General features: G+C 51.1%; 1 pseudogene; it reads right to left on the bottom strand.

The window, feature by feature from the left end:
• Positions 1 to 8868: 8868 nt before the first annotated feature.
• On the bottom strand, positions 8869 to 23031 carry LOC144175276 (uncharacterized; annotated as a pseudogene).
• Positions 23032 to 23160: the final 129 nt, after the last annotated feature.

The following is a 23160-nucleotide window of genomic DNA, read 5'->3' as shown; positions in this document are numbered from 1 at the left end:
TGCATAAATGACCATCCTTGTTCCGGTGAATTGTTTCAGCATAAGTACAGGAAATTCTATGAAAACAATCCCAGAGTGCTCCGCCCTTTTGCCCTTCGTTTGGAAGGATACATGTCTCGGTGTTCTTTCAAGATATACCCGTCATACCTGAGTTTTACGGATACTGTACCCCCTGGGACCACAGGACCGTCGAATGTGATCTGTCGTTGTAAAAATACGACAAAAAAGCTTTTCCACACCACATTTTGTGACAAGAATTTCTCGCACTTAAGGACAAGTACAGTAGCTATTGTTACTACTTTACTGATGGCTCAAAAACGTCCTGTCACGCAGGCTTTGCTGTTTTCAATTCACCGGGGACAGTAGCAAGAGGATTGCTGATGAGAGTAGTGTTTTCACTGCGGAAATCCTCGGTATTACCTCAGCTATTGAAGTTGTACCAGCGAAATGATTACGAAAAGTGGCCATTTTTAGATTCCTTAAGCGCCATACGTTCTATAACCTCCCTTGTCCCTTCAAAGAATGCAGCTTCACGTGAGCTATAATCCGACTGTGCCGCCTTACATTAGCAGGGGTCAGTGTTGTCCTCTTTTGGGTAGCAAGCCATACTGGAATGGCAGAAAATGAAACTGCTGATAAAGCCGCACATGAGAGACAGCATCTTAAAAAACCAGAATTAAAGCTTCCCTACCAGGACCTTCAAAACACCTTACGAAAGTAAATGAAGTTATACTGGCAGTATGAATGGGATAAACAAACCAGAAGTAAATTACATCTAGTCAAACCCCGATGTATCTGAATGGAAAAGTTGTCACCGAAATCGTTCTTTGAGGTTATTTTGGGCCGGCTGCGTGTAGGTCACTCGGCGCTGACACATGGCTTCGTGGTGAAAAAGGAACAGGATCCAATTGGCGATCCCTTTGGGGAACCTTTCACTGTAATACATATCTTAATAAGTGGACCATACCAAGAAGCGGCACGCATTAGACATTTTAGAGCTTTATACACCTTTTGTATGCCTTTACGCCCAATGCTTTTACTTAGTGATGAACCAATATTACCTTTACCTAAAGTTTTGAAATTTTTTAGACACAGGCGTTCTACGCCGGTTTTAGCTACTTCCATCTAACGGAACGGTTTTAAAAATATTCATTTCTATATTTATGACAGCTTTGGCTAAACGTTTAACCTACATTGGTATCTTCCATTGTGTTTGGCGCATTATAACCGAAAGGTTGCTGCGCCACAAAACCTCAAATTAATCACAGTCACCGGTAATTTCTCGTCTTATTTGACTAAATAGTTTCTTACAAACCGCTATGCCACCGCAATACAGCGAACATGTGATATTTCGTGCTTTGCAGCTACTAAATTCTATAAATTATGGAATATGTTTTTGAGATGTGTGATAGGACAACAATGGCTTCTATTTGTTGAAGTTAGATAAAAATATCCAACATGGTTTTATATACCGGTTCATAATTTAGAGCAATATGCCCGGCTTGCGGACTTGCGCATTTTTTTACGAATCGAACCAGTTTGTTTACATAGACCAAAATTCCCACGAAAGGCAGAAGAATGGATGAATAATACTAAAAGTCAGCTCCCTAGATAGTTTAGGAGTAGGAAAATAGGACCTGCGATATTGGGTGTTTTTGAATATGTGTCGTGTTTGTAATTTTATTACCGGAAGGAATTTTTTCTGCAAATCAAGAATAAATGCACTGACGTATTGAAAAGTACGCAAAACATATGTGGTGGTACATGTACTATTCTGTTTCGTAGACGTGAAAGTTTCCGACTTCACGCTATTCGTCAGACGCGCTTGGGACCCGAGCCGGTTCTGGGATTTTTATTTTTTTAAGGCAATTCGTTTTTTGCGAACAAAACAAAGATATATAATTCCGTACGCAAAATTAGCTGTGTATAAATTTTTTGGCCAAATTAACTATTGCCTGAGCACGCCTGCCTCATTTCTCGGTGGAAACACGTTCGACCATGGAGGAAAGAAACGCTGCATCGTCTGCTGCGATTGCACATGGTCCGCACTCGCCCGCGCAGTCGACATGTCGTCTGAATCGTCATACTCGGATGAGTCGCTGCCACCCAACGAGTCTTTCGGATGGCATAACGAATGGGTGAAAAAGTGGCTGGTGAATCGTCACTACTTCGTCTGCTTTCCTAATATCTAGTACGATCGTTTAAAGGAGTACTGACACGAAATTTCTCGCTTTCATTTTTTATGCTGTAAAGAATACCTATCGGCCCAGTAATTACGAAAATCGAACCGAAAGCCGTCAGCCGCCAACAAAGAATTAATTATAGCACGTTTATTGCAACCAGTTTCAAATTTGGTCGCCGCGCGGGAAAATGGCCGTTCGAAGGCCAGCCTGCAAGCGGGCCAGCCTTACGTCATGGTCTCACCCGTGACGTCAGGGACGTTCGTCCATGGAGGAAAGAAACGCTTCATCGTCTGCTACGATTGCACATGGTCCGCACTCGCCCGCGCAGTCGACATGTCTGAATCGTCAGACTCGGATGAGTCGCTGCCACCCAACAGACAACTTTATCTGGCCAGGCGATTAGGCTGGCGATGTCTTCGCCGTCGTCCGTTTTTTAATATCACTGCGGCTCGAACCGGCGCAGACCGTGACAGCAACAGCTTGTCACCACTCTTCTAATCAATCTGATCGCGAAAAAGAAGTTCCACATGCGAGAAAGCAGATGTTAGTGTGGTGAAAAATTGTGCTAGGGGTTGTTATTAGCGCTGAATTTAAAAGCGGCGTTCAGATATTTGCCGCGATGGTAAGCCTACGCTGACCGGCAGCGGAGGTTCGGCGCTCCGATCCAGCACTGCCGGCACCGCGGTGCGGCGAGCGGCCGAAAGATGGCGCCACCTGCGCGCTAGAATCAAAACAGGCCACGGCAGATGTCTTGGTCACCGATCGCTGAAACAGAAATTATTGCCAAAATAAAGCTCAGTATGCAAAAAAGGGGATGATAGTGTGGTGAAAAGTTGTGTAAGGGTTTGTCATTCGCAGTTGTACAGATACCGGCGATCAAATATTCGCCACGATACTAAGCCTGAAGTTCCCAACACCCAAGCTGACGCGAGCAACGCCGAGCCCGCTGGCTTGAGCGACACTTCTTGCGGCCGCCGCCGCGCTCGAACTCAGTCCACGTTTAGCGCTGCATGTCGTCGCGTAGAAAATAATGCATCTTGGCGTCGTCGTCGATTTGCTCGGACAGGCTTCCACGAGCAGTTCTTCGCATTCCGCGACCTTGCCATAGCACAACTTCGTCGAGCTCGGCGACGCGCACCGCCGCGTCGCCGCGGTGCGCGTCGACATCGCGCACTGGGCGGTGCCGGCACTGCGCAGTTTTCAGCACCAGTGCAAGGGAACACCATGCACCGGCCACGCACTGAAGAGCAAAGACGTCGAACACCCAAAGTGCGTAAAGTTTACAAGCATTGCTCACACAGCCAGACCCGTACGTCTCCTGCCCAAACGAATACCACCGACAACAGCAGCGCGCAGCGCAGGATATCGTTTCCGGTTCCGAAAACGGCTATATGACGTCACCCTGAAACGGCCAGACACGCAGGCCGATGTTTCGTCACGCCGAAAGCGATTTCGCTAGTGCTGCCGATTTGTGGAAGCTCGCGGCCGGGACAATCAAAATCGATTTAAGATGTGATTCCGGCCTCGGATCGCTGCAAACATTTCTGTGAGGCATCTGTACAAACTACTGAAGCCAATTAAATCATTTTTTAGGCGTCAAAATTTGGTGTCAGTACTCCTTTAAAGGAACAGGCAGTATCTTGAATTTTTGTAATTTGTTTCTACGGTCTCTTTAACTACCGAACATTTTTTTTCTCACTTCGCTGATAACTGTACTCATCGAACCGGTTCGAAAACCAGTTCGGTGTGAATTCATCCGAACACGAACCGTAATCGAAGCGGTAGTTTTTTTGCTTCGACACATGATTGTTCGTGTCATCCTTAGAGGCGAGATGAGAGGTTATTGTGCTGGAGGCCTTATGGATCACGGACCCCTGATATAAGGGACATAGATTGGGCCTGATGGTCGGCTTAATGTGAACCAGGAAGGATCCGTCGGGAGGAGGGGTCGGGTAAACGGCGTAGGGATAAATACTGCAGGGAAACTGTTTTGGTCCGGAAAAAATGGGAGAAATTTCCATGCATGCTCACCTCATTTTTTCTGTACAAAAGCTCTTTGCTTTTACAATGCGCTCCAGGTTTTGTGTCGGTTGGGTCAGCGGGTTCAAACTTTGCGATAGCCAGCGTTGTAGAGATGGCCACCGAGTTATTTATTCCTTCCGACAGGCTCTCGTACTGTTCCTGCGAGCAAAACAAATCTCATGGGAAAGTATTTAAGTGCACATTTTCAGATTAGTCCAGCTAACATTTTCGATAACTCAGAAGATGCCCATATTAACTGAGGGGCAACCGGTGTTTTTCATTTGTAATGTTCTTCGTTGCAAAGTCGTCGCCGACTTTCACCTTCGTATCCATGAACTCCGATGCCCTTACACTGTAGCACGAGAATTCCAGCAAATATAATCCATTGCCGTATGCAGGACCAAATTTGCGCTTTTAACGGAGTTGAAAATGATGTTGCAGCACTTGTTTGTATAGCCCAGTGAACGCCGCCGGTCTCACGCTCGGCGTCGGCTGCACCGCACTAACGACGGCCGAATGCAAAGACAGCGAATTGAAAGAGCCCGTGCACACCCTGAAGAGCACACTGAAGCTACAGTGGAGGCAAAACTAAAAGAATTCGTGTGCTGCGGCACATACACAGGCCGAGCTTAACTTTCGGCGGTTTTATTTATGTCATGGGTTTTGGCTTCGGCACAGTTGTTCCGGTCCTCACAGCACAATTGTTCTGGCCGTTCGACCTGGGTCTAAGATAAAACGGATGGGTTTATGGTACGACAAACGGCGGTACGACCCGGTACGGCAAACGGCGGCTGTCACTACTAGAAAACTTGAAAGGTGCCGAGATTCACATTCTTATAAGCCCCGTTTCTCGTTCCTCCGTTTTTTGAAACGCGTGTTTAAGTATTTTGCAGACGTTAAGTTTTTAAGCCTCATTTCCTATCATGCATAATCAAATCTGGTCCTATACACCAGCCATCAACATTATCTTTATTGATTTTACTATGTCCGCTTTATAAGTTTTATACGTACCTTTTGTGGTAATCACTTCTCTTCATTAAATAACTCATTCTCTGGCGCTCTTTGCCCTCGTTCGCCTTGCGCCATTAAACACCAACCATCATCATCATCATCATCATCGTTCCTCCGTTTTACTCGTGCTGCATCTTGCCGGCCGGCGGTGTACCCGTGATCAGATGATTACTGTGCACGTGTTCTTGGCGTCACCCTAAATCTTCGGTGCGTCAGATTTGCACGTGGTATTACCCTAGGCGGCGTCTATTCATGAGATGCGAAGCATCTCATGGTCGGGGCTATGTTCCTTCCTTGTCGTTGACGTTGTTGCGCCGTCCACACCCCCACTGCGCATGCTCGGCTTGCTGAACGCCCGGTCCCTTGTATGGCTCCTGGGGCGACAGTGTTGTCGGTGTCTTCCTGGGCCGGCATGAGTCGAGCACGCTTCCCCTTTAAGGGCTTTTGGAGCGACAGTGTTGCCGGTGCCTTCCTGGGCCGGCACGAGACGAGCACGCTTCACGCGCCTTCGACGTTTCATCGTCGTCGGCAGCGGCGTGCGTCGTTGAGTCTCGGCGGGCCGTGATTACAAGCAGCCCACAACCATCCGGAGAGAGAGAGAGAGAGAGAGAGAGAGAGCAACTTTATTTAGTCGCCTGCAGAGCGGTTTCGGACGATTCTCTCACGAGATCCTAGCCGTGACGCGGCCTGGACGTCGTCCCGGCCGGACCCTAGGACCTGCGCCCTTGCTTCCCCGCTCGGGTCGGAGAGAGCCACCGCTCCCCCCTCCCCTCTGTGGGGTCGCTCGGTCGCTGCAAACCTATGGCCGCCGAGACCTGCTGGACTGCCTGGAGTTGCACGTCGTAGTCATAAGTTCACTTCGCCGCCTCTAAGGGGGGTGGAAGCGTCGTTTCTTCTGCTGTCTTCGTCGCCCTGATTCTGCAGTCCCACATGAGATGGTTCAGCGTGGCCGGCTCACACTCACAGAGTTTGCACACGTAACTGTAAGTGGCATCGTTCGTCGGCATCGTTCGTCGACACAGTCGACCACCGCAAAACGTCGTTGTAGCTGGTCATCGTATCCTTGGTTCCGTCGTAGTCTTCGGCGCCTGCGTCCACGTCGTCCGAAGAGGCCTGGTCGCTGTTCGTCGCGCGGCGTGCAAGTCCTCGCGCGACGGCGTTGGCCGTCTCGTTCTGGGTCGCGTTGCCCACCAGGCCCGCCACGGTTCTACCCATGTGGACCGGGAACCACTTGAGCACCAGACTGCCTCTACTGAAGCAGCCGTTGGCTTCGGCCTTGAGCAGAATGCACGTGACCTCACCCCACACACTGTTCTTGGCATAGTTGCGGATCGCCGTTTTCGAGTAGCAGAGAACCGTCGTGCACCCGGGGTCTGCTAGGGCGAGTCCACCGCTACCTCCTCGGCCTGATGTGTTTTCTTGGCGTGAACGCTCGCCGCCGTCTTCGTCTCTCCCGTCGTGGTTGTCGCCACCACCGCCGCGTAGACGTCTTCCTCTTCTTGGTGTCTCGAAGCATCCACGTACACTGCCCCGTTGTCGCTTACGTGTAGGTCCACCAGGGCCTTGGCCCGAGCGGTCCTTCGTTCCTTGTTATGTTCTGGGTTCATATTGCAAGGTATCGCACAGACGACGAGCCGTCCCCGCGTTCCCTCGAGCAGCGGTACCCCTGCTGGTTGTCCTCCCTACTTGGGCAGGTACCCCAGGCGTCGGAGGATGTACCGTCCCGTTCTAGTGCCCGACAGGCACTCAAACTGCGCCGCCTTCTGTGCTTCCGCGATTTCGTCTAGGGTGTTGTGTACCCCCAACGCCGCGAGCTTGTCCGTGTTCGTACTTCTGATAAGGCCGAGAGCCGTCTTGTACGCCTTACGTATTGTCGCCTCGATCTTGGCTTTCTCGCACGCCCTCCAGTTGTGAAAGGCGGCGACTTGCGCGACGTGGCTTATGACGGACTGGACAAGCCTCATCAGGTTCTCCTCCTTCATGCCTCCCCTTCTGTTGGAGAGTCGGCGTACAAGGCGCATGGCTGCGTCGGCTTCCGTGATCAGCTTGGTTACCGTGGCGCCGTTGACCCTCGTTCGTTCGAGAAGCATGCCCAGCATCCTGATTTGGTCGACCTCCGGGATGACCTGTCTGTTTGCCGTGTGTAAGACGATGCTTGACCGGTCGTCTCTTCTGCGTTTCCTAACGCCCTTCGGTGGGAGTATCAACATCTACGACTCGGTCGGAGAGCAGACGAGGCCCAATCCGCCGAGCTGTTCTTCGATTGCGTTTATAGCTTCTTGCAAAGTGGTCTCGATATGTCCGTCGCTGCCTCCCGGGACCCACAGCGTGACGTCGTGGGCGTAGATGGTGTGGCGGACGGCCCCCACCTTTTCCAACCGATTTGCCACGCCGATCATCACCAGGTTGAACCGCAGCGGGGAAATGACCGAGCCCTGCGGCGTGCCGACGCTGCCGAGCTTCTTTTCCGGCAGCTGCAGGTCTCCCGCGTAGATCTTGGTCGTTCTGTTCGTCAAAAAGTCCCTGATATAGTCGTACGTCCGTCCTCCCATGTTGAGTTTAGACACTTGTCCTAGGATTGCCGAGTGTCGGACCTTGTCGAACACACCCTGCAGATCCAGGCCAAGCACCGCTCTATTGTCTCTGGTCATCGTGTCTTCGTCCAGGATCTCGTGTTTTAGCAGGATCATGGCGTCCTGCGTGCTCAGCTTATTTCTGAATCCTATGAGGGAGTTGGGGTAGAGCTCTGCGTCTTCTAGGTAGCGTTGCCACCGGTTTATGAGGACGTGCCCCACGCACGACGTGAGTGAAATTGGTCGAAGGTTCTCTATGTTCGGTGGCCTGCCGGGTTTAGGGATTAGGTTCGTTTTGGCCGCCTTCCACTGCTTGGGGAGTTGGCCTGCGCGCCAGCACTTGTTGGAGTAGCGGGTCAGCGCCTCCCCTGCCGCGTCGTTTAGGTTCCTGAGCGCCTTGTTGGTGACCCTGTCAGGTCCCGCCGCCGATCTTCTGTTGAGGTTCTGCACCGCATCGCGCACTTCGCATGGTTCTATGTCCTCGTCTAGCTCCACGTTCTCCTCTCCGAGGTAACCTGGGTGGTCCTCGGTGGGGGTGGTCGGGAGGTACTTGGCGTCCAGTGTTTTCTTGACCTCGTCCTCTCCCAGTTCCTTGATGGCCCTATGGAGCGTACGGGCAAGGTTGTTGTGTTGGGTACTCTTGGTCGTGGTATCGTCCAGGAGGTGTAGCATGTTCCACGTCTTTCCCGTGTGCATCATGCCGTCTGCCTCGTTACATGCCTGGTTCCATTGCTGGGCGCACAGCACCCTGCAGTGCTTTTCGATCTGTTTGTTGAGTTCGTCGATCCGTTTCCTCAGCCGACGGTTGGTGTGTCGTTTTAGCCAGAGGGCCTTCAGTGAGCTCTTGGCTTCCAGAAGGTGCGCCAAGCGGTTGTCCATCTTGTCGACGTCCTCGTCCGTTTCTATTTCTTGAGTAGCGTCGTCCACCGTCTTCATGACGGCGGTGGTCCACTCTTGTATGTCTTCTATGTCGTCGTGCGTTTCGGGTAGCGCCCAGCGAAACGCCTCCCAGTCCGTGAGCTTGTGCGTTTTCTTGCCGTAGTTGTTGCGGCCGCCGAGCGGGATTCGGACCTCCACTATCATGTGGTCGCTGCCAAGGTCTGCTCCCGGTTGCGCCATTGCGCTTCGCGCGAGCACGCCATCCCCATCTTGACGAACGTCAGGTCCGGGGTGGTATCCCTCGCCACCGACGTACCAGTTCTTGTGGGTTGCGACGGGTCCGTCACCAGGTTGAAGCCCGCGTCTATGGCATCCTGTAGTAGTTCTCTTCCCTTGACCGTCGTTCTGGCGTGTCCCCAAGCCTCGTTCTGGGCGTTGAAATCGCCGCATACCACTACCGTGTTCCCGGCGGCCAGCTGGGCTGCCTTGTACAGGAGGGCCTTGAAGCGCTGCTGGTGGTGCAGCGGGTTACTGTATACGTTCACCACGAACGCGCTTTCCTCCTTCCTTTTACCCGTAACGAGCTCGATCAGGCAGTTCTCCGCCGTTCTGTTGGTCAAGAGCGTGTGCTCGACGAAGGTGATCCCACTCCAAACCAAAATTCACGTACCTCTGTGTCTGCGCCGTTTGCCGTTGATCACCATTTAAATGCAAACTAGCCGGACATGAAGTTTTTAACAAGTAATGTGCACTGAAAAGTACCTATAGCAAAAAATGTACTCCCTAGGCACGGTTTAAAAAAGTGGACGAACCTTCATGGTAGTACCGTTGCCCATCCGTGTAGCAAAAGAGAGGATTTAGAACGACTTGACACCCTTTGTGAGATGGCGTTCGGTTCCTTGTATATTACCACGTCCACAATAAACTCCCCATCTGGTGTAATCATCTCAAGCGGGCGGTCGCCATGTTAGTCTTGTGTTGTTTCCGTGTATCAGCACTTCAACCGTGGCCTAATGCTAATTAGAACGAGTAATCAGGACGCGACGGTTGCATACAGCTACAAAACCGATACCGTACGTATCCCCGTATAGATACTTCAGCCAGCGCTATCACAGGCAAACAGCGCGGCCGTGTTGTTTCAATCTGTTTAGTTTGGCGATAGGTGTTGTCAAAATCTGCTGCTAACAAAGAGACAGTGCTCGCCGTTGCAACAATTGCAATGTTCTTCTGCTCCGCTTGCTCGCGCATATATAGACGATTTAAATACTCGTGCTAGCGCACCAACGAACCCGACTGCAGCGACTCAACTTGCCCTGGCGGCACGACTTGCCGCCCGGACGTAAACAACCTCCGTGCTACCAACGCAGCATGGCCGGTGACTCAGTGCGGCGTGCAGCCCGAGTTTCAAGCCTCGCCTTGGGCCATCGTTTTTTCTTATTTGAGAAGGACTAGTAGTGCCATTTGCTGGAAAGATTTTCATGTGCCCCTGTCACACGAGGAACGGCCGCTAACAGCATTTGGATACGGCGACAGCTGTGGACAGCTCGCTCGTAAGTGGTCTGTCATCAGTCGATGCGTTTGCCAAACGGTTGGGTAGGGTTAACTGCGACGTACCCGTGCCGCACACAGCACGTACACGCACAGGCAAAGGAAAAAGCGCACACTCGTTTTATTTTACTTGTTTGTGGGTTTTGGGGTATGCATTCGCATTCTTTTCTAGGAGGGCTTGTAACAGGGCATTCGAGATAAAATCGTTTGTCGCGCGCGGCGTCGTTTCAAAGCAACCTGAGGGTTACTTCGTGCTGGCGAAAATCAGCGCGGTCAGGACGTAAGCGGGAAGGAAGGTAGAGAGCTCGGGGAAGAGGGTGCTCATATTTAAAAGAAAGCGTCATGCAAGACGAGAAAAGGAACGCAAGCCGCCTGCGTTTCTCCGTACTTCCGGACAGAGCCGCACACGGGTATGTAAAAGATGCTATGAGCCTATCGAACACGACGGCGACGTGGTTCGAACCAGAAATGTTCTTATTCCCTTTCGGATGGTAATGCGGGGTCGGTATACAATCGGGGCCTGTCAGTCACCAGCTAAGGCCACGTAATTAAAAAGAAATTCATTCCCTTATGGAAGAGAACCGAGTTTGTCTTAGCATGAACGGGCATAAAAAGGGATATCATTTTAGATGCGACTGCATCTCATTCACTCGCCTTGTCCTTCCATACGGCGTTGTCCACACCCCTCCCCCTACACTATAAAAAAATAGTTAGCGGCGCCCGGTTTTCGATCCCACGACCCTGTGGGCGGAACGCGAGGTACATGGTGTTCTTCCCACTGCGCCACAAAACTGAGACAGAATCAAATGCTACGAACGCGCCTTGACTCATTCAAACTACGTCAAGAAGCTACTGATACAACGCATGATGGGGCAATGATTAACACTTGCAATAAAAGAAAAGAACCTCCCACTTACAGCAACAATGATGGAGTAAAGGTCGTTGCGACAGCGAAGCCCCAAGCATACCACTTAGAGAGATTGACCAAGATTGGCCAATAAAACATAATAATAATCATAAAACATAATAATCATACGCGTTCCCGACACGTTTCACGCGATTTCAGAATCAATCCAACGGAAACACCAAGTGAACCCCACGATGCGTCGCATCTACACAGGGTTCCCTCGCGGGGAGGTGGGCGCAATTTTTTAGAAGGGCAATAGATCAGGATGGCTAGGTTCCGCTGTCTCACCCTTCGAAAGACGCTCCACTTCTTCTATTCCCGCCGACGCACGGCTGGGCTATACACCAACGGCGTCCGCCGCTCTAGCCCGGCGTGTCCGACACTCCTGCCTTCGGGACGCCGCCCCCGCGAATTCCAAGTAACGGCTGGCAGAACCTCTGGTTTCACTCTTTCTAGAGCCACGTGTGTGAATTCAAGTGGCGTCGCATGGGCAATCGTTTTTGGTGTCGTTTAAAGCTTTGCTTTCCAACCACCTTCACAGCGTGGATTGGAGCCAATTTTTGTTATCTTTGGCACACACTCTTTTGTTGGTTATAACTTTATGTCATAATCAATAGTAAGACCATACAAAAAATATTACTGGAATCATCTGACACTCGATTTTGACACGAAGCTTGCAGCTACAAAAAATGTACTGTGGTTTTCGTGACGGATACTTCTACAATCACGTTAACATTAACTAAGACAGGTGTGTGTGGCCTGCAGTGTTGGTACGTTAGCAAGAAGAGCGTTTCCATTGCAACTGTTTTTTTGTTGCCACGAAATCATAAGTAATTTGAACCATATGAACCAGGTTTACGTTAGCTAACAAGACTGTAGTAACGGTTGCGGCAACAAATTACCTTATGCACCAATCATGCTTGTCAGCATGGTGACACAAAAAAATTAAGGTGTCGCAATACGGATGACTGAGTCGCCTATTTTATCACTACTGTAAAAAAAAGAAAGTGTTTTCTGATCCAGTGAAGGCCTTTCCTGTATGACGAACTATGTTACGACAGATGACCATACTTGGTGACGCAAAGCCGTAACAAATTAGCTTTGGATGTAACACCACGAGGGAAATAGGTAGAGGTATCTACAAGTATAAATGAAACAGTGTGCGCCTGTCCGGCATGAATTCATTATTTGCTGACACGATTTTCTTCTGCAGATCCTGATACATTATCGAGTTGAATGACTTCATAGATCTTAAGGCAGGGCAGGCTGTGCTGTACAAGGCAAAGCTGGAGTTGGAAAGCAAGTTGGTCCCTCCAGCAGAAGTGAGTATTGCCACGGCTAATTACCTGCACTTTTTCTATGAAAGTGAGCCACCATGGTAGGGGAGAGGCAGTGTAAGGGTTTGCAGCTTTAACTGTGTGCCCACTCACTTGATTAGATGCAAGCTGGCATCTTAAAGCAAGAAACAGTAGTTAACCAAATCATGCAATACCAAAGTGTTTTTGAGTCAAAAACAGAAGAACTTGCACGTGTTCTGAAAGGACCCCATGCAACCTCGAAAATGATAAGGCACCTTTGTGTCAAACAAGCCTGGCAGGAATTGTCAGGCCAAAATAGACATGAATCACGGTATCATTTTAGAGCATACTTGCAGCGCTGCACTTTTTTTGCATCCAAACGTGGAACGAAATCATGCAAAAATTTCTTGCAGGCACCTTCAAGGGCATTGCATTTGCCTTCCTTTTTCTATGCCTTGCTTAATTGGAAATTTTTGTAGTGTGTCTGGGAACGTGGTCACTTTAACCCATTCTAGGGTGTCTTGATGTCACTTGTGATAACCACATGGTGCGGTCAGGTCCTGAATTAGGAATGACGTAGGAAAATGTAGCTGGTGCATGTGGTGGGATGTATACTGTGCTTGAGTATGTGGGTGTATTGTTTTACGACTGCCATAAGTAAATGCAGCGTGCTAAATTGTTGTTAGAATAATTGAGGTGCGGGGAGTGAGAAAAACAAGGGCCGGGGTACTGAAAGTGTGGAAGAGTGTTTAATAGATTGTACACAGACATGAATATGCCTCGTGTGTGTGCGCATGTGCACGCGCGCGTGAGTGGTGTGTGCATGTGCACGTACATACATACATACATAATAAGAATACTCCCGTCGGTTTGTTGTCATGCTGACATGTTCATAACCAGTTTTCGTGGAAAAATTGATTTATTATGGTGTTTAACACGCCGACACACTTAGGCAATGAGGCAAGCCGTAGTATAGGGCTCTGGATTTATTTAGAACACCTGGGGATCCTAAATGTGCGCAGAGAAGTGGCTGCTGCATTTTTCTTAAAAGAATTAGCCAATAATTTTTTAAAGAGTTAAAAAATTTTATCCTCGGTATTCAATTGCGTGGAATGCATGCAGGCAACCAAGTGTGCGCCGCCATATCTGTGGCCAAGCGTCTGTTGCTAGGCGACGTTGTGCGCACGGCCCGCAGATCAGGCACCCCTCCTTCCTCCGTGCAACCGTGTGAGTGCGCCCGTGGCCTGCGCAATTTGCTGCCGGCGGCGCGTCGGCGCGCCGCCGGCAGCAAATCGCGGAGGCCACGGTGCGCCGTCACTCGTTACGTCGGGCTCCGCGGGATGGCGGCACTTGTCCAGCTAAGCACGACTGTGAAACATATGACTGTGTTTCACGTTACGAATTCTTCGCCGAACACAAAGTATTGCGTCGAGTTCACTGTGAGTGCGATTAATAACATCTCTGTTGGCGCCACAGTTTAGAATCGGATTGGAACGGAGCAGATGACGAACGCCGGTGTCTTTTTTCTTCGGCGTGCGGCCGCAGATGCCCAGGCTGCGCCGTGTCCGTGGCGCATCGGCCATGTCTGTGGCCGTTTCCTGTGTTGCCAAGCGAAGAAATTGACCGCTAAACTTTTCAACGAATGCCGTCTATATTTGGAGTGCCTTGTGCAAGTATATATAATGGGAATGCTCCCATTGCCTCATTGTATTGTTACATTCTTATTAACAAATGTTCTTTAGGGAACAATTGTCATTAATTTTCTTCAAACGACAAATATACAGGTAGGTATTTTGAGTGCCCTCTGGAACTATAATGGAACCTTTTTATTGCAAGGCTTTAGCAAAGTGAACATGGAATAAGCATCTTTTATCCAGTCGGAGTAATACTAAAGTTTAGATAAGAGCACTCGTTTGCACTCAGTTGAATTAGACATCCTTTTAAAATATCGAGATTAAAAATTGGCACACCTCAGTGTCCTTTAAGAAATATGGGTAAGCATTTACATCAGGATTAAGAGGTAGCATGCTAAAGGGACCTTGAAGTAATCTGTAGACATTGTGGGATTATGTACTTCTGCTGAATGGAGTCGGGAGTTCCTAAACCGTGCTTTGACCCTGTAGTTTCATTGATGTAATTACTTAAGAAGAAAAATCCATTCAAAAGTGGTATTCCTTTTCTTCATCTTCCTTGTTGATTTTTGTCGTTTTCTGTGACGCATAAAGTTTTCCTAGACTAGCTGAGGCTTGCTGTTAAATTTCTCTGACAAAACCAGTTGTCTAATCCATCCACTGTTAGGCCATTGGAAATTGATCGTGAAGTGAAAACTGGGCCTAGATATGATTTGTGGTGTGGCGACTCTGGCTCTGTTTTGTGGGCATGCAGAAGGTGTTAAGCTGATTAAGGTCCATGAAGTTAAAGCAACTCCACACAGCCCACATGTAGTCCGTATTTTGGTTAAAGACGCTTCGCTTATTTTCAGTAGAACACAGGCTTGTGTGCATGGTCAACTGGCATGATGGCAAATAAAGGTCACTCTAGATGAAGAGACGGTTTACTATAGAGCATCTAAAATCAACCAAAACATTCTGCGTAAAGCATAGAACCAAGGTACAAGAAGCACGTTTGACACAGGTTGTGTGTGATTTTGCGCAGCAACCTCGATTGCGGCACAGGCGAGTTCTATCCACGCGCATACACCTGCGCCCGGAGGTGGCGGATGGTCAGCGTCTCAATGTGACAGAGCGCCAGCAGTTTGCTGACACGGTGGTTAATCGGCCGACTTTTAGCCTCGGGTCAACACACCTGTTATGATTAGGTGAGTACAACACGGATGAAGCAAAGTTTGGTTCGTTGTTGAAGTTGGGTGGTGTCGTCGTGGAGTGTGGTGAAGGACCCGATGACGAGACGAGGCAAGTAGATGAAGAAAAAGAAGTCTATTCACACTTATCTACACAGAGAGGGGTCATCTTCAACTGCACGCCCGACGAGTCAAATGACACGCTTATGACAGCGTTGCAGTGTGAACTTGCTGACATCCTAGCTGCCCGAGCGATGGGACACCGCAGCATGGTACTTATTACCTTGCCGCTCCAGTGCCACCCAGAACCGTCGTATACTGGGGGCAGACTCGATGGGTGGAACAGTATCAACCAAGAGCCCTCGTATGCCGAAGGTGCCACATGCCCGGACACAAGAACATCACGTGCCCCGCCCAGCACTCTGTCTGTTCTGGATGTGAAAATGCGTCGCACACCCAAGAAGGTGAGGAATGCCTACATAGCCGCACCCTCGAGAAAGAGTACTGCAAGCAGTGTAAGGCCAATGGTCACCTCGCCGTCGATCCTACCTGCCCTAAAAACAAGGCCTACGAGGAGAGAAAACAATTTCAGCTCAAAGAACGCCAGGGGTGCAGCCGGCGTCGCCTTTCGCAGTCACGTCTATCGACGGACAAACCAGCGGACGCCGACTCGCATTCTCGGACTCGTTCACTACCAAGAAAAAGATCGACGTCGCGTGTCAGCTTCCGATCGGCATCAAGTGTAAAGAACAAAGTTGTGGAAGAGATTTCGTGCAGCCGCCAGACGACACCTCTCGCCAACACGAAGTCCAGCTCCACTCTCGACGTCACTGACTACACGACCGCTGTCTCTGCGTCGTCCGAGAGCAGCGACTCCTGCAGTGAGGCAGGAGATAAAGGGCGCTCAAACAGCAGGCGTAGACGGGGACGCAATAACCGCCGGAGAAAAGAAAAACATCAGCAACTTCAGGAAGATGTGACTGCCGAGCACCACGCCGCAGCGTGGCAAGGTGGTATTGGTGCGTGGCGGAACACACAGTCGCCACTCGATCTAACTGCCGAGCTTGCACAGCTGGATCATGAGTGTGAACAAGCGGAGGCGGACCTTCAACGGAAGATCCAGGCGATCAAAGACGAATACCAAGAACGCATGAAAACGTGGCGACGCCGAATACGGGAGTTACAAACAAGAAACAAGGAACAAGAGCAGGTGGGGCGGCTTCGAACGACTCAATCTCTTGGTCACTCATCCGGAAAGCCAACAGGGGGGGCACTCATCGCCTGAAGATTAAAAAACCCCGTCGTCACCTGATGGTTGGCCTGGTGATGACAGCGCACTGCCGACATGGATGAAACCTTTCATCGAGCAGATGCAGCAGCAGCAGTTACAGCTCCAGAACACAGCAACTGCTAATGCAGCAGCAACAACTACTGCAGTAACTACAGCCAATGGTAGCCCATTTCCAGTCGATGCATCAGCATGGCCAAGTTCTCAGCCAGTAAAAGCCGCTTGCAGGACACCATCGCCGATGGTATGTCGCCTCCTCCACCAATGCTTCCTATGCCAGACTCACCAACCCCCGACGTGCTTCAGTGGAATTGTCGCTCTCTCCAAATGTGCACTTCGGCGCTGAATGAACTTTTACAGACTGTTGGGTGCCCAGCTCTCCTGCTTCTGCAGGAAACGCGCGGGGAAAGCCCTGGAATCCGTGGATATAAGGAATATTTCCAACGCAGCATTCAGCATAAACTCCCGGGACAAGACGCACATCATGTTCAGGCGCAGTGCGCGGTGTTCGTCCGCAAAGACATAATCCATACCCGCATCGACACGTTTGCCTTTTGTGACTCGCTGTAGGAGGTTGTGGCAGTAAGGTGCCTCATCCTGTCTCGCTCACAACCGCTTGTTGCGGTTTCCTACTGCGCAAGGCCAGCCACTACTGGCTACCGCCAAGGGAGACGACCTTGTGAGCAGCAGCAAGACAACGTGTGGATTCGCCGGCTCCAGGCAGCACACCCACAGGATGACTTTCTAGTATCAGGTGATTTTAACGCACAACACCCAGCCTGGGGTTACACCTATGAGAACAACAGGGGAAGAGCACTTTTAGAGATGATGGCAAGCTGAGGAATGGAGTTGCCCAATGACCTCGACTATCCTACCCGGTACAGCCTCCACGGAGGGCAGGGCTGTACGATCCCAGACCTCACATGGGCGTCTAGCTGCTCGCTGGTGAGAGAGTGGAGGACAAACCCCGACTCTCCAGCCTCTGAACACTATTCTATCTGGATTGAGCCGACCCCTAATGGTCGAAAGCGCGACTTTCGGAGAAGCACGAGGAGTGTGGACTGGGACAAGTTCAGGACGCTTCTCAGTCAATACGAAGACAACCGACCTGTCACTGAGGTACTACAGAAGGCAGTATCCCTTGCCACACGCACCTTGGATATCGACCCAGAGCTTCCTACCCCGGATAAGCACCCTGCCAACCTGTGGGCTGCACGGAAACGTCTACAAAAAATTTTCATTCGGGATGGAAAGAGGCATAAAGACCTTGTCTAAGACGCAAAACAGCCGAAGATAGGCGCTACGCCAAACACCTGGCTCGTGATAGCTGGCAAGAGCACTGTGCGTCCTTCGGTGAAAAGACGGGTGCACGTCGACTGTGGCAAACATTTCGTACTATGTGCGGCAAGTCCAAAGCCAAGAACACAGGTCCCAACCTTCGCCTGCAACTCGACATAGACCCGGCGACATATGAACAGAACCTGGCAACCACCTTGTTTCCCGAAGCCACGTACGGCAGCGAAGAGGGCGAATATTCTATATATGACCCAATGCCCGTTGCTTCCGAGGAAGGCCCAGACTCTATGTTTACCCTTGCAGAGCTCGCAGCGGCACTCGAGTCAGTTAATGCAAGAAGTGCGCCAGGCAAGGACGGAATGACCTTGGTGATGCTTCGAAACCGGGACCAACGACAAAAAGAAAAATTGCTCTACGAGCTCAACATGGTCTGGACAAGCTGCCTGATGCCTGACAATTGGCGCCACTCTGTAGTGCACGGTATTACAAAACCAGGGAAGCCTACTGACAGACTAGGCAACTTGCGACCCATCTCACTCACGTCTACTCTCTGCAAACTGCTGGAAAGAATGGTGCTTAGTAGACTCAACCACCATTTGGAATACGTGAAACCAGACTTCTTCGACCCTGGCCAGACGGGGTTTCGCAAGGGACTGTGCACCCACCGTGGTGGCTCAGTGGCTAAGGCGTTGCGGCTGCTGAGCACGAGGTCGCGGGTCCGATTCGCGGCCGCGGCGGCCGCTTTTCTGATGGAGGCGAAAAGCAAAAACGCCCGTGTGTACGAGATTTCGGCGCACGATAAAGATCCCCAGGTGGTCAAAATTAATCCGGAGCCCTCCACTACGGCGCGTTTCATCGCCTGCGTTGCGTCGGCGCTTTAAACCCTACAATCAATCAAACAATAAAGGGACTGTGCACCTGACAGCATAGACCTGATAAAGGCAGCTTTTAAGCGTAGACACGGGTGGCTCCGCCAGGTTCCCGGGCTTTTGGTGGCTGTCGATCTTCAGAAAGCTTTCGATACAGTCAGACACGACTTCCTGCTTGAGGCTCTGGCTGAGACAGGTGCGAGTCCCCGTATTCAGAACTTTGTACGAGCTTTCTTGAGACGTCGAACCTTCGAGTTTGCGGCTTCAACAACAGGTGTCACCTCGCCCAAGGTATTTCATGCTGCCGCAGTTGGAGTACCTCAAGAAGCCATTATATCGCCTACCCTCTTAAACATTGCAATGGCTAAGACCGCCCGGGCACTTAGGAAGATACCGGGTCTCGGCTCCACTGCCTACGCCGATCATGTCACCATCTGGGCCATTCCACAACAGTGTACCACCACCGAAGCCGCCGTGACTGCTGTTCAAACAGGCCTCGACACATTCTTAGAGTACCTCAGACCAACGGGCATGCAAGTGTCTCCAACCAAGACGCAGTGTCTGGTCATTCGGGGCTCAGAAGCTGAGCGTGCCCAGGTCCACGTTACCCTGAATGGAAATGCCATATCGCGACCGACAGATGGCTGGACTCGAATACTGGGCATTCCCTTCCACGAGAATGGCACTCCCAACGAATGGCTATCGCAACTCCGAAAGTCGTGGAAGTCGATACTACACGTAGTACAGAGGATTGGCAGCTGCTTCGGCGGTGCTTGCACCGAAGTACTGCGCACGCTCGTCACCATGGTCCTCACAGCTAAAGCGTACTACGGAACCATGGCCATTGACCCAACCAAGGCACAAATGCTCAAGCTAGAAGTATTGCACCGAGACTCCCTTCGGGTGGTCACCGGCCTCCTTTCTAAAACTCCTAAAACTCCTTTCCTAAAACTCCTTTCAAAAGAAATATATGCTTCCCTTGAATCCCCTAAAAACGCCCCTAAAATAACAAGTACTTCCCAAGGGAGCTAAAATGGACTCCTATTCAACCGCATAAAAATTCCATAAACATCACGTAAAAACGCCTTGAGGAAGTAAAAAATACTCCATTTTTATCGCCTTAAATTCTCCCGAACATTTCTTAACACTCCCTAAATACCTCCTTTCTATCACCTAAAAACTCCCTGTTCTGAGGAGGTAAGCAAAACCTCCCTGTTCTATGTAGTAAAATATCTCCGACAAGGAGGACCACTAGAGGACAGGCGAAAAAGAACCTCTAGGGAGTATATGGGAGGAAAAAAAGTTTAGAATGTCCCGTAGTTGGTTCTGCGTGGGTACGGTACCCCTGTAATCTCGGCGGGGCACCTTCGCAGTGGGTTTCTTGCAGTAGTGTTGCGTCGGGCTTGCACTTGAGCTGCCTTATGTGTTGTTGTAGCACCGCTTTTCGTCGTGAGAACCCGTTGCAGTTCCAGTGCCAGACCAGGAGGTCCTTTATTGGCACTGGAGCTGCGACTCCGGAAGTTGCTGTGCTACGGCGGGTTGTCCCATACATAGTTTCTGCAGTCTGGCAATGATCTCGTTCTCCAGTCCCTGTATCTGGGCTTGAATTTTGTGCTTGGAATTGCGTGAACGCGTTCTGTAGTCCCTGCACTGCCTCCTCGAGGGCCGTGCGGCGCTCGTTCATTGCGTGAGTCGTTTGCTCGAGGGCCGTGAGTCGCTCGTTGGTGATCTTTGCATTGGCTTCTAGGCGATCCAGCCGCTCGTCCTGCTTGTCGAGTCTTGCGTAGATCCTGCGGCCTCTGGCGCTCTCCACCGCCCGTGGTTTGGGGTTCGGCTCCGACGGGCGGGCTGCCCTAGGGTCAGTTTCCGGCTCTGGTTCGTCTTCGTTCATTATTTCTTGGTGTCGCTCTACCGTCGGTTGGGGTTGTGGTTGCGGCGTTGTTGGCTGCACGACATGCTGCTGCTGCTGTTGGTGCATCAAGATCATAATGGCGAGCTTCACGTTGACCTTCTTGATGATGGCGTCTTGCTCGACGATCTTTTGCTTAAGCTTCTCGTTTTCTGCGCGCAGAGCCGTAACGGCACCGCTTTCCTCCTGGGTCTTGGTCTTAGCTTGTTGTTGCCTCTGGTACTGGAGTCTTGTCGTGGGCGTCAACTTGACCGCATCGGCCCTCGCGACTTTCTCCCGGGACTGGGACGGCGATCGTCTCCGACGGCTGGCGCTCCTTCCCCGGCTCGCGCTGTTCCTCCTGTCTCGCCGGTGGCTGGCGCTTCGCTGACGCAACTTTCACCTCGGTGCGAGTGGCGGAAAACTTGCCGGTTCTGGTACCCGTCCCTGTCACTGTGGCTGCAGAGTCACAATCTTGCGTTCCCACTGTCTCTTGGTTACCACAAACAGCTTCTTCTCTCTGTTCTTGCATTCCCGTTCGCCCGTCGGGTGTTGCCCCCCGCAGAGCTTGCAGTGGGGCTTGCACTCCCTCTCGTGGTCGGCGCCGGGGTTGGCGGCTCCGCACGCAAAACATATTCTGGTGTTAGGATATGGGCACACGTCGCTCCTGTGTCCCACTTTGCCGCACTTTCTGCAGACTTCGAAGTGCTTGCGGTATAAGCCGCATCGCACTAGCATGGAACTGTACTTCACGTAGTTGGGTACCTTCTGCCCTGCAAAGAGGACCATCACGGTCGTCGTGTTGCCAATCCGGTGCGCATCCACCGCTAGCGGGTTGTACTGGTTAACTATGTTGTTGATTTCCTCTGGGGTGCCTTCGATCGCCACGCCGCGAATGACTCCCTTGACCGTGCCTTTGGGCGCCGTGCGGTACGCATTGATCTCGTAAGTGGACCCTCCGATGTTAAGGGCCCTGATCTTGGAGTATACGTAGGCGCGGCGCTCGTCGGGTGTGCTGACCCCGATGATGTTCTGCGCCGCATTCGTGCACATGGTCTCTTCCTTAGCTTCTTCCCTCGTTACTCGGGCCGCCGCCATGGTGACCTACATAATGATTGAGGCTCCGGTTCTGGCCACGTTGAGGCCGCCGCGCGGTCGTACGCTGCTCATGGTCCACATTTCTATGCAGCCAGAACCATGATCGTGCACACAACAATTTTTTCAGCAGAAGCGTATGGAATTTTACTGATTGTACGACACATTCTTGAAAATCGAATTCCCAATTCCATCATCTATACAGATTCTTTGAGTGTTGTTCGCGCACTGTCATTGCACAAGGCCCCCAAAAACCACATAGTTAATCTTGTATTCAACACTATCATGTCCGTGTATGCACAAAAGCCTGAGCTGGTCCTCTGCTGGGTCCCACGACATGCAGGGATCGCTGGGAACGAGTTGGCAGACGAGAGGGCCGCTGCTGCTGCACTCAGGAACACTGTAGACATTACAACGATACCCTACACAGACCTCAAGCCACACATAAGACAACACCTGCGCAGAACATGACAAACACACTGGGATGAACAGACAGACAACAAACTACATGTAATAAAGCCACACTTGGGACGGTACACAGCTGACTCACGCAATAGACACACGGAATTCGCCTTGGGTACGCTGCGGATAGGGCACACCCATGCAACGCACTCGTATCTGCTGACGGGATCTTCTAGACCCCAGTGCAGCAGGTGCGGAGAGGCCCTATCCGTAGTGCACATACTAATCACATGCAAGGCACTTCACACAACACAAACACTTCAGAGAACTCTACAGACAACATATTCCCCTACATCCATCGTTTTGTCTAGGTGACGATGCCATTGTTTCCGTGAAACGTGTGTTTGAGTATTTGTCAGACGTCAAGTATTTAAACCTCATTTCCTATCACGCATAATGAAATCTGGCCCTATACACCAGCCATGCTCATTGTCGTTTTGTGATTTCACTTTTGTTTTTGCTGACTTTACTTAGTGTTTAAGGTTTCACCCCTCATATATGGCTATTGTTTTGGCGCTCTTTGCCCCAGTTGGCCTTGCGCCATGAACATCCAACCATCATCAGGCCGCCGCGCGGTCGCATCACTATCTTGATTTCCTCCCTCGGCATGACTGCCGGCATGCGTGCTGCCTTCGTGATCGTCGCGGCCACTCGCTTCGCGATGTTAGCTCCTTCTCTAGGCCTAGGTTGTCGGTCCGACGCGGCGCGGGGCTCGTCGAGACGCTCGCCTGGCGTGGTAACTTGCCTGAGTCTCTTGCCGGCCGCCGTCCAGCCGCTCGTTTCTTCGGGTGCAATGTCGTGGCCGTTGACCTCGACGCTCGTTCTTCCTCCGTGACTGCCGACGAACAGCGCCGGCGTTGCACTGGGCTCATTTGGCGCGCAAACTTCCATCGTTGCGGTTGCCGCCGCCATCTTGGTCGTACTCGTCGGGTTAGACCTAGCGGCCGGGCCCGGCGCCCCCGGGGGCCGTACTCGTGCGAAGCCTAGCGTTAGGCTTCGCTGCACGCCCGCACCGTGCAACTTTCACACTCCGAAACATTT

This window comes from Haemaphysalis longicornis, unplaced genomic scaffold (genome assembly GCF_048455015.1).
Source record: "Haemaphysalis longicornis isolate Haplotype H1 unplaced genomic scaffold, Haemaphysalis longicornis Haplotype H1 scaffold_3, whole genome shotgun sequence".
Lineage (NCBI taxonomy): Eukaryota > Metazoa > Arthropoda > Arachnida > Ixodida > Ixodidae > Haemaphysalis > Haemaphysalis longicornis.
This window is presented reverse-complemented; position numbering and strand designations above follow the sequence as displayed.